This window comes from Antechinus flavipes, chromosome 4 (assembly GCF_016432865.1).
Source record: "Antechinus flavipes isolate AdamAnt ecotype Samford, QLD, Australia chromosome 4, AdamAnt_v2, whole genome shotgun sequence".
In the NCBI taxonomy this organism is placed as follows: domain Eukaryota; kingdom Metazoa; phylum Chordata; class Mammalia; order Dasyuromorphia; family Dasyuridae; genus Antechinus; species Antechinus flavipes.
This window is the reverse complement of record NC_067401.1, coordinates 316,650,166-316,658,456: the sequence shown is the minus strand read 5'-3', so window position 1 is coordinate 316,658,456 and position 8,291 is coordinate 316,650,166. Positions and strand designations below refer to the sequence as shown.

At 34.3% G+C, this 8,291-nt stretch overlaps 1 pseudogene; it reads right to left on the bottom strand.

Annotated features, from left to right (window-relative positions):
- Positions 1-5,668: 5,668 nt before the first annotated feature.
- On the bottom strand, positions 5,669-7,259 carry LOC127559579 (trace amine-associated receptor 7d-like; annotated as a pseudogene).
- Between the last annotated feature and the right edge of the window lie 1,032 nt (positions 7,260-8,291).

Genomic DNA, 8,291 nt, shown 5'->3' with positions numbered 1-8,291 from the left:
AGGTCCTGTCACTGGTATAACCCAGAGTGACTGGGAAGTTAGGAATGCCTATAAAAATACAATATTGATAGCCCTATCTCATTTTTCTTTGTTCTTCTAATACCTAACATGGGCATGCTGTCCTGTCAGCCTATTTTATTTCAAATACCAACACTGAAGCAATGAAGCAACATTGGAGGGGTAGATACAGGCTGCTGGGGACATTCTGGAATTTTAGTGAGGCCTTCTCAGGTCAGCTCCATCCTTGGCAATATTATCACTCTTATTATCTCTTGCCTTGATTATTGAAATTGAATTATTGAAAATTAGTTCCTAATTGCTCTCCATGACTCAAAACTTTCCTTTCTTTAATGCATATTCTACATAACTACTAAACTGATTTTTCTACAGCACAAGTCTGACCATATCTCTTCCTACTCTTGGATCTTTCTATAGGAAAATAGAAACTCTGAGTTTGTGTTTTAAACTTTTTCTACAATGTGACTCCACATACAGCTCTCTATAATTGATGGTTTAACCCAAAAGGATTGTTTTGTTTCCTCACACTCAAAACTTTATATCCCATCTCTTTCCTTTTCATTTGTTCTCCATGCTTAAAGTCAGTTCTTCCTCATCTCTGTCTCTAAGAATGCTATTATTTCCTTTAAAATTCATTTCAAGTGCCACTTTCTGTATAAAGTTTTTCTCAATGCCCATCAACTATCAGGGCTCTTCCTTTAAGTTACCTTGTAATTGTTTACTACATGCTTATTTAGGCATACATTGTGTACCTTGATAAAATATAACTTTCCTGAGGGCAAATATTGTTTTATTTTATCTGTGTTTCTATGGCTCATTGAAGTAGTACCTGGAATATAGTTTTGGGATGACCGCATGTTTAAAATCAGCCAGAGTCAGGAATTCAGGGTAAGGGAAAAAATCTTCAATCTTTATTCTCAGTAGAGGTGAAAAAGAATTGTGATAGCAATATGGGCAGCTGAGACAGGAAACCAGCTAGCCGAGGGGGATTGGAGGTGAAGGGCCGGTCTCGATAGCAACGCGAGCAGCTGTATCAAGACGCCAGCCAGCAGTCTCTCCTTCCACTTCCCCTTTTACTCCCTTGCCTCCACCCACCAAAAACGTCATTTCCTATGCAACAAATCAGGACTTGCACAAAGAGTGGGCGGGGCCATTCTTTCTCCAAGCATATATATTAATAGAGTATGGTCCAATTACTATTTAGCCTCATGTGCTTGGGACCTCAATGCATCAACTCAAGCCTCAGCCCATTACATAGTTTTTAATAAATTCTTTTAAATTCATAACACTCATAGTTTTTATCATCATAATCTTTCTAAAGTCCTTTTGAAGGGGAAGTAGAAGATAATGGAAAACTATTCCTTAATTAAGACAGCAAGGTAAGGGAATAAATTTATAGAAAGTGGACAAGTGACTTGGCTTTCCAAATTATCCTGAGTATTTACAAATGAAACCAAGAAGGGGACGAAAAAAGAAGTTACAAAAAAGAGGAAAGAGCTGTCAATATTCCTACAGGCTCTTAACTGAGTGTTCTGCCATTATATTTGTCTTCTAATATCACAATCTTTGATTTGATTTGATTTTTTTTTTTTGCGTAAGGACATTTTAAAAAAGCAATTAAAGAAAAGAAAGATAGAAAGAGAATCTAATGTAGACCAAATATACAGTTAGGAGATTGTTGAGGGATATATAATGCTTAGGAGATGTCAAAAAAAAAATCAGACAATATTAAAAACAAGATTAAGAAAATATCAATATAAATGTTGGAGAATATGTTGGAAAATTGGGACACTAATCCATTGTTGATGGAATTGGAAACTGATCTGGCAATTTTGGAGGATAATTTGGAATTATGCCAAAGAGCTATAAAACTGTGCATACTTTTTATCTCTCGGTGTCACTATTGGGTCTGTATCCTAAAAAAAGTCATAAAAGAGGGAAAAGCACCCAGATATACAAATTTTTGTAGCAGCTTTTTGCATTGACAAGGAATTAGAAATTGAGTGAATTCCTATACATTGGGAACTGGTTAAATAAGTTATAGTATATGAATGTAATGGAATATTATTATTTTTTAAAGAAATGATGCGCTTGCAGATTTCAGAAAAGCATAATGTCTAAGTTCTTTAATTTCTTAAGTAGCAAAAGACAGAGTCAAGGAGAAAAGCATTGTAACAAACAGCTCAATTTCCTTGAATGTATTTAAAAATTATTACAATATAATTTTAAAATAGTCTTCCTATTTGCTGCCTTATCATCTAGCATTGTCAGCCACTTTTTTCAGTAATATGTGGTTTTTTATTGCTCTATTTAGGATTTTTTTGGAAAAGATGTTAGAATGGTTTGTTATTTCTTTCTCCATCTCATTTAACAAATGAGGAAAATGCAATGTACTGAGGCAAACACAGCTAGTAAGTGTCTGAGGCCAGATGTGAATTTAGGAAGATGTGTCTTCCTAAATCCAGGTTACTCTGTTCACTGCACCATCTAGATGCCCCTATCAAGAGAAAATGAATCAGATCTTGAAATGGAAGCACAGCTGAATTCCTTGGACACCAGCATTGTATACTACCTTCTAAGAGGCTGCAGGAACATCTCTATTAAAGCAAATGCCAGTTAAAAATATTTTATGAAAAATCTAAAGGGTAAAATTCTTCTATACTCACTGTATATTCCAAGTGACTATGCAAATATCCACCACACCTTCTATATGATCAAAAAGTTCACTTAATTAAATCATGCTCAAATGCTGAACAACAAAGGGGATGAACTTTTCAAATTGTCCCTCAATGAACCCCTCATTAAAAAAAAAAATCTGCGCTCTAGTGAAAATCTAAGTTTATAAGTTGTAGGAACTGGTTCCTAACAAAGGGATCCAAGAATGATATAAGGCAAAGTATTCACTTATAAGGAAGACACAATTTGTTAAAAATTTCAATATTCATTTTATAAAGCACAACACAGAATCATGTTTTCTAACAAGTGGGTTCTGCATTGAAATGCACAAAATTTTTTACATATAAATATAATTTAATTCCTAAAGATTTAAAATAAATACACCCACAATCTATTTTTAAAACATTGTACTTCTTAGTGAGAAAGGAACTTATATCCCATGGGATTGATTACTATACAGCAAGTAGTAAAAAAAAGAAAAAAAAAGTTTTTGTTGGTTTTCCTTTCTCAAAGAGGTGCATGACATCAGGGAAGTGATGCCATGACATGTAAGTGAATTGAATATAAGTAAGGGAAGGCTGTGCAAAGTCAGCAGCCTCATCATCTCTTTCAGAATCATATGAATCCAATGGCAAGATATAGATCAGGAAAACTGAAGATGGCCTGGAAACAATGGGAAACTTTGACCCAATGACTAATAAATTATTAAAGCTAGGCAAATAATGAGGTAAAAACTGGACTCTTATTTAGCAGGGAAAAAAATCCATTTGGGATGGGAAGACTGAGTTTCCGACCAAATAGAAACAATTGCTATTTACATTCACTCTGTACCAATCAAGGCCTAAATAATACTCAAGTAGAGTTCAATTGGGACATATTGTTCAATAAAAGAGAGTTAAAGTTATTTGGGTTCAAGGCATAGTCCTAATTCATAAAAGCTAAGACATCTTGTGATGTTTTAGTTATCAAAATTTACATTCCTTTGGGCAGGATAGCTGTAAATAAGGGTATGGCATCTTATGTGAAATGAGAGAAGAGAAGGAAAAGGAAAGAAAAAGGGAAAGGGGAGGGAAGAACTATGTTGCTCAACTGGCCAGTTCCAATTGGGTCTCCAGCTATGCAACTCCTGTTTCTACTCACAGAGGTTGTTTTTTGTCTTCCTTTCTTAAAAAGGACCATGACATCAGGGCTGTGATGCCATGAATTGCAAGTGAATTGGATTTAAGTAAGGAAGGCCTTATAAACTCATCATGTTGTTATGCCACAATTTTCTTTAATTGTTTGGTTCAGTTTCCCTGAATTATCCTACCTCAGTTCCTCTAAATTGTTTTTCCTCAGTCCCCCTGGTTAAACCCCCTCCCATTCCTGACCATTAGAACTGATATAAATTAGGGGTGGGACTCTGACCATTAGCATTCCACAAGAGCAAATGGCTTATCTCAGATTATCTAGCTGGCACCCTTTATCTTTCCTTCCAGACTTTCTGTCACTAGCTTGACTACCTACTTCACTCCCAATTTATAGGGATTTATGATCCTTCCTATCAGAACCAGATTTATGGTTCATTCCTGGAAATTCCCACTCATCAGTGTTCTAACCTCCACCTCCCAACATTGTTTTCCTGATAGCTGGAACCTATATGAATCTTTGGAATTCCTCATTTGTTGCTGGGTTCTTTGAGACACGAGTCCAATCCAATCAATCTAAGCTCTCCAATATTAATATTTTATTGGATAATCTCTATCTTGCCTCAGTTTCTCTAGCATTACAATATTATATGAAAAGTATAACATACATAGTTGCAACATATTTGATAGCATGTGTTGGAAAATAGCTATACACACATTTATATACACATGAGCGCACACACACACACACTCACACACACACACACACACATTGTAATAGAGAGCTGCACCTGGAATAAGGAATAAGGAAAACTGGAATAAGGAAAAAAAAATTTTTTTTTTTTTTGTGAATTTGAATTTGACCTCAGACACTTAACCCTGTTTGTTTGTTTTATTTGCTTCTCTGTAAAATGGAGAAGGAAATGGCAAACCATTCCAGCATCTTTACCAAAACCCCAAATGTATCAAGAAGAGTTGGATATAACTGAACAACAACCTAAAATCAATCCTGTCCCAGATTAATTTTATGGCTTTTTTAGATGATTAAAGTAACTTCATATTAATGGAATGAGGAAATACTTGTAAAAGCAAATTAGATTTTTCTGTAACTGCTGCATTGGTAATATTATATTATTGAATTATATTGTTGCTAATGAGGCAGCTACTTGATATAGTAAATATAATTATGGATTCCGAATCAGGAAGAGATGAATACAAATCTAGCCTCAGATATTTTTATTCCTGGGCAAATCACTTCAACTCTTTTGCTTCAGTTTTTTCAAATGTAAAGTAGGGATGATAATAGCACCACTTTGAAAATATTTAAGAAGCATTTATCAGAGTGCCTTAGTGTGGAGAACAAATAAATTCTTTTGAAAATTATTAATAAATAATAATAATAATAAAATGTATTTACACTAGAAAGAACACCTGTGAAATACCTGGAGGATAAAGTAACCTTAGATAGTTCTCTCATTGACTGGAATATAGAGAAAGACTACAACTTCTAGGGCAGAAGACAATTGCTATTGAATGAATTCCTTTCACAGGAAGACAGTTTCCTTATTGGCTGTAAGTGAGATTGATCCCTCACTTTATGAGCTTAAAAAAAAGAAAAGAAACAAAGGAACAAAGAAATAAAGGAAGGAGGGAGGGAAGAAAAAAGGGAAAAAGAGAAACAAAGAAAGAAAAAGAAAAAGAAAAAAAAACAGCAGCAGCAAAATTCTATAACACACAATAGAGTCAAAAATTTTTCAGGCCTTATGATTCAAATAAATACAATTTTAAACTATACAATAGAAACATTTAAATTTATTATATGTGAAAATTAAAAAAAACTTTTAAAAGAGAGAAAGATATTGGGAATATTCTTGAAAAGAAAAAAAAATAGACAAAATAGGGGTCTTATCTATTAGAAATGAAAGGCTAAGGGAGGAAGGGCATTAGATAGAATCGTAAGATATTTATTAGAGAAAAAAAATTACCCATTGGTCCAAGAGAAGAAAAATGAACAAAAATACATATAGAATGAGAAAAGGCAGGAACAGGAGTTCAACTTTGAAGATTATTGGTAAACATTATTCCCATATAATTTGTCATGGTAAATAAATTTCATTAAACATGAAACCTGAAATTGGAATTGGGATTGAATAGAGAGGATAGTCTTATCTTATAATAATTCACCTGTTTTATTGTAAACTTTTCCCCATGTTTTAAATCCTTCAATCTAAATCCTTAAATTTTTTTTTCAGAAAACAAATATATTAACTTTGCTCCACATTTTTAACTTCTATCTAAAACCTTATATTTTTTTGAGAAAACAAATCTATTGTTGAAGAGTGACCTCTGAAGACTTTCCCAGTGACAATCAGTTTAATTACTCTTTGAAACCAAGGGTAAAAGAAAGCATAAATCAGAGGGTTCATGGTTGAGTTGTAATAGGCAAACTAAAATAAAATTTCATAACTATATATTGGGGTGATAAATCCTAAGTAAGGATAAAATATTGATTCAATAAAGTATGGGAATCATGAAATCAGAAATGCATACACTGCAATATCCAGGGTTTGGTCTGCTTTTCTATCCAAGGTTTGGTCTGGTTTTCTCTCCCTCTTAGACATTCTGGTTTGTAACCCTTTGAAGATGATTTAGTTTTGCTGTTCATACTTACTCTTTCTAGCCTATTGTTTAGTTACTAGAAAAATCTTACAAGAAACAATGATCATAACAAGAGTGGTAATGAAAAACAACAGGAAGTCTATCAGTACCCAGGTTTGAGTCACAGCAATCTGACAACCTCCCACATAGGAGAGGCAATGACTAATTCCTCCAGTCCTTCATCATTGGTACCTGTGGAAAGAAGTGAAAAGCTAAATGTGATAGCAAGGAACCAGGAAAAGAAAATGCACAGTCCTGAAACCTACATGATGAATTTGACTAGGTAAGCCAAAAGATCAGTGACAGCAATGTATCTATCAGTAGAAATAAAGCACACATGAAAAATAGAATAACAAAATGATCTTTCAAAACAAGAATGAAATTTATGGTAACTTTTGCCAAATTATCAGCAATTCTCCACTGACCTCCCCATCCTGAAGGGCATTACAATGGCTCTCACCAAAAAGTCAGCACAAACCAAGGAAGAAATGAAAAAAAAAATTGATTGGAGTTGCTTGAAGTGAAGGATTGAAGTTATGATCAGAAGATTTCTCAAGAGCAGTAGAGTCCCTGAGCCAAAAGCTAGGTAGAAGATGACCCGCAGTCCAGGGGAGTATAAGATTTTAATGCAGGATCCATCAATATTCCCCTAACAGAATTCTTGAGGTGCAGGATGGGACCCATTGCAGTTACTTATCATTCTTCTCTCTCAGCTTCTAAGTATATATTTCCTGGTAATCACACAAAAGTTATTAACATTTCCAAAATTCCTGAAAAGAAGATAAATGCATATTTGTACAAGTCAATCACCATCCTTCATGAATTGTGATCCATTTCATTAAAATATTTGAAAAGCACTTACCACTTTGTCTGGCACAATAGGCATTATATAAATGTTAATCTCTTCCCCCTTTCCTATAAACACTGAAGCCCCCATCCTCTGTTATACTCAATATGTGTAAGTTCCAGGGTAGCTCCCTGGAGGCCTCAGAATCAGCCAGAGTCAGGATAAGCAAAAGTCCTCCTTCTTTAGGAGGAGAAGTGAAGGGGATGGACAAAACTGCCATAAGCTCTCCACCACCTTCCCTTCTCCTTGTCTTCCTCCAAAGTGATTCTGGCTTGTCTCACTACTCTCTAATCCCTCCTACAATTATCTGTATACACCAAAAGATCGAGCCAGCACTGAACAGTGAGAAGGGCCAATTTTTCAAACATATACTAATAGAATTATTTTCCAATATGTAATTAGCCTTAAGTGCTCCGTTGTCTATTCCAGAGTACCTATTCAGTTTCAGCCCTTTACAAATATGTGTCCATTTCATTCAATAGAACTGCTTCCCTTAATCTAAAAACCACTAAATACAAAGCTTTGAATAAGTCTACTAAAGACTATCAGCAAGACAGTCAATGCTTAGCTGCTGAGTAACGTTTATCATTTTGTACCTATGACAAGCTCCTCTACAAAGTTCAGTCAGCTATTAAACATGGGTCAGTTTTTATTACTTTGTTCTTTATGTTGTCAACTCTGAGCTAAAGTCCAAAGTACCCCAACTTTTCTGGAACTCAAAAAAGTGCCAGAAAACCCCTAAGATATGATCCCTATTGGGTTAGGTATAAACTACAAGAAATTTTTCTCCAATAGTCTTTGGTAAGGCATTTATTGTTTTGCTGTTGTTTATAGTTACATAAATCATCCATTTTGTTCTGTAAGATTTGTAGATTTATGTATTTTTGTTCTATGCATTTTTATGTTCTAATTTATGATGAATTTACTGACATTTGAGATATTTATGTATATGTATATTTTTATAG